The sequence below is a fragment of the Lactuca saligna genome, chromosome 4 (assembly GCF_052625555.1).
Source record: "Lactuca saligna cultivar CGN05327 chromosome 4, ASM5262555v1, whole genome shotgun sequence".
Lineage (NCBI taxonomy): Eukaryota > Viridiplantae > Streptophyta > Magnoliopsida > Asterales > Asteraceae > Lactuca > Lactuca saligna.
Genome location: NC_136420.1, coordinates 56,518,995 through 56,522,757, shown reverse-complemented (window position 1 = coordinate 56,522,757; position 3,763 = coordinate 56,518,995). Strand labels below are relative to the sequence as shown.

The 3,763-nt window shown below is 32.8% G+C and overlaps 2 long non-coding RNA genes across 2 annotated transcripts; both read left to right on the top strand.

Moving 5' to 3' along the window:
- The first annotated feature begins 544 nt into the window (after positions 1 to 544).
- On the top strand, positions 545 to 1,034 carry LOC145039037 (uncharacterized). The gene is made up of 3 exons (XR_013679701.1): positions 545 to 653; positions 719 to 852; positions 951 to 1,034. It is a non-coding gene; the product is annotated as an uncharacterized LOC145039037 (long non-coding RNA).
- Positions 1,035 to 1,222: 188 nt separating this feature from the next.
- On the top strand, positions 1,223 to 2,663 carry LOC145038526 (uncharacterized). Its single transcript, XR_013679415.1, has 4 exons — positions 1,223 to 1,489; positions 1,566 to 1,795; positions 1,869 to 1,943; positions 2,160 to 2,663. It is a non-coding gene; the product is annotated as an uncharacterized LOC145038526 (long non-coding RNA).
- Positions 2,664 to 3,763: the final 1,100 nt, after the last annotated feature.

Below are 3,763 nucleotides of genomic sequence, written 5' to 3'. Positions count from 1 at the left end.
GAGAAAGGTATTTGTATGATGATAAAACTGGATTGCTAACATTAAATCATATACAACAATCAGGTTGTTTAGAATTTTCTTAAGAACACTAAAGAAAGTGAGAATCTTGGATTCGACATTGCTAATATTGATTTCCGGCTTGAAAATTTTAAAGATTTGGTTGATGTCATAAGAAATTATAACAATGGAAGTAGTAACGATTACTGGAGGTAATAATTAATAAATATAAACTAAACTTCATTTCTTTAATTCACTTCTTAAAAACAAAATCTCTAATTTTTGAACTTTTAAAAATTTTAATATATGTAGGCAGCCTGCTTTATATAAAGCATCACCAGACAGCTCTGAGTATTGCACAGAGTCAAGTAATATTGTTGGTGATGTAAATATCATAACATCTGAAGAGGGAACCTATCAAAGTACAGGTGCTCCTCATCAACCTATTTCCTCATTTCAGAATACAGGGTCCTATCCTGGGCCTGCAATTTATTCAACAACTTATTACAAATCCTGGTGATTATCAGACATCTGGTGGTTACCCAACTGCAAATTACAATACTCAGACAAATTCATGGATTCAAGGTAGCCATCCAAGTTACGCTCATCAATATCCAAATTACACTATTGATTCTAATGTTGCTATAAGAAATCTGGTGAGTAACTTATTTGTTTTATTATTTTTCACTTTTGAATTTGCATTTATTTATTTATTTTGCAGTACTTACAACAACAACCTTAGCAAAATCAATGGTGGCTAGGGAAGGTCCTATAGCCATGGCTGCTCATCAGATATGTTTGCAAGTTTGGTTGGCTGTTTCTCTTATTACAGATGTATTGGCAGCATCTGGTAAGGTATAAATTGACCAAATGTTGACTTAACAAATAGTTTAAGGAAAATGTTTGACTATTTGTCAGATAGTTGACTTAACCATTTTTTTGTTTTGTTTTAGGTGTTGATTGCTAGTTCGGTTTCAGAAGGGGATTATAGATCCGTGAAGGATATCACATACTTCGTGTTGATTGTAATGTTAATTAATAATTATTCTCTTTATATATAGATGCAAACAGCCATACATAAAGTTTCTGTGACTTGGACCATATACGTCAATTTGTTAACCAAATCGAGACAAAATATATTAGCTTTATGAATAATCATATATATAATTTTTATTTTATTTTTCTTCAAAATTTACACATTTTCTGTTCCCACATATTTTATAGAATTGTACATTTTTGTAGGAAATTATAACAATGGAGGGATTGAGTACAATGGAGATGGTGGGTGGGAAGATGGGCAAGGATATGGTGGTGGATGGGATGACGGGCGTGGTTTTGGTGGAAGAGGGCGGGGACGAGGAAGAGGTCGTGGCGGTTACCGTGGACGTGGTGGTGGTGGTGGTTACCGTGGTGGTGCCAAGAGAATAAATTCACTTCAGGGTTTTTTGAGGGCAGTGAGAGTAATTCTCTTGTTGATGCTTATGAATTGAAGGTAAAAATATCAGCATTTCCATATTAACAAGAAGCATCTGAATTATTATTATTAACTTTGTTTGTGCAACTTACAGCTTAGGCTTGAGCATATTCTTGAGAGGATATGATTAATATATGATGCTGGAAACACAGAAAAATCTTCACTGATCACAAATACCCTATTCATTGGAGGGGCACTAGCTACAAGATCTGTATAAACACTGCAACATTTAGGGATTACACATATATATTGTGTTTGTGTTCTAATGAAATCGGGCAGGCTGAATCTCAATGGGCAGATTTGTTTGAGTATTAAAACTTTTCTGTAAGTGATTAATTAATCTTTCCTTTTTTTATTTAATAAAAAACGGGTTGTGATGATGAACATGAACATATAGGTGATGAAGAAGAAGCAGACATCAGTCAGATCTTTGAAGAAGCTTATCAATTTATTGAAGTTGTTGAACAAAAAGGTGAGCTCTATTTTATTTTATTTTGTTTTATTTTTTATTGTTTTTATTTAATATGTTAAGAGTTAATATATTATTAAACAAATCTTTTTCGAAGGGTAACAAGGTCATTTATGTTTCCATTTGTATTCCTTTCTTCTTACTCTTCCCTCGCAAGCATGTCTTAGTCGTTGGTTACCCATTTAGACATTATATATGACAATGCTTATTATTGGTTAGGTGTCTGAGCCGGAATCTCAAATCAAGGTTGGATAATGATGAATTGAGCCCTGAACAAGTCAATGATATTAAGGACTTCATTGATGACTACATGGAACGAAAATCAGGTCATCATATACTTTTTTCCTTTTCACATTTACTCAATAGTTTCTTTGAGGTTCTCTCCACTATACCACCTTGTCAAATTCAGGATAAAAGAATCTTGTGGTTTTCACTTTTCACAAAGCATCTAAAAGTAAAACCACCACAAACCATTTCATCTGCAGGAGGATTTTGATGAGTTTAAGGATGTTGATATGTTATACAACACCTTATCACTAGACAAAGTAAAAGCTCTAGAAGATCTTGTTATAATGCAGCCCTTGGTCATGTGTTTGTATATCACTGGTCATGTGTTTGGGTGAAGGTCTGGATGGTGATCTGAATGGTGCATGCATTATAACCCATGTTAGCAATGTATTATTTTTGTTTAACATTTGAATGATTATTTGTATGGCATTATAATTTGTGCAATTTATTTTATTTTTTGAGTATGAAATTTAATTTTATATTATGCAATGGATTGTATTTTTTGTATATGGTATTTTATTTATATTATGAGAAATTAAATGCAAATTTAATTTAAAAATTAATAAATATATAATTTTTTTAAGCATTTAAATTTACGATACGCAAAAATGTGAGTCATCTTCATTTATGACATGGCTTCTCTTGACAGGGGCTTTCTTGATACACATTGCATGTCATTAACACGTGCGTCGTAAGGTTACGACACGCGAATGCGTGTCGTCTTCTTTTATGACAGGGTCTTCCTTGATACGCATTGCGTGTCGTAAACGCGCGTCGTAATTGCGCGTCGTAAATGAGCATCGTAAATGCGCATCGTCTCTCTTTATGACAGGGTCTTCATTGATGCGCATTTGCGCGTCGTCTAAGCCTTTTACGACGCACAATGAGCATCGTAAAAGGCTGTTTTTCTAGTAGTGGAGGGCAATACAAATTCAAAATCGTCAGCACATATCTTTCCTACCTACTTTAATTATTAAACTTATATCAAACTTGTCAAAATCAAATTACAAGAAAACCCAGATATATATAACCTAGCAATCAAAGAAGATATTTTTCTTAGAAATAAATATCACAAATCCATAATTTATACTTTATATAATATTCTGAAATAATATCTTACATTTTCATATTTAATGGTTACTAAGACCTCTTTCTGCATTATTGTTGTGACACACATGTATATAAAAAATAAGAGAAAGAACTTTAGAGAATGAATGTTGATAGAGTGATCCTTCATTGAAAACGCAGCAAAATTATTCATAGAGCCGCTAGGATTCTTCTATAGACCGCTAGAAGATCTGTATAGTGACAACCGGTGTGACTTCTCTGAGAACGCACCATTTGAAGTAACAGTTTTGATTAATGTAAGTGAAAAATCATTTGGAATGCTTACCAATTGTGATTGCTTCTACTTGAATGTGAAAATTAACATTCTTGTAGAGAAATAGAACTTCAAATGAACCCTACATAGCCAAATTAATAAACATGACAACACAAAAAGAAGCTTAAATTGATATATAACCAATTAGGTTTTG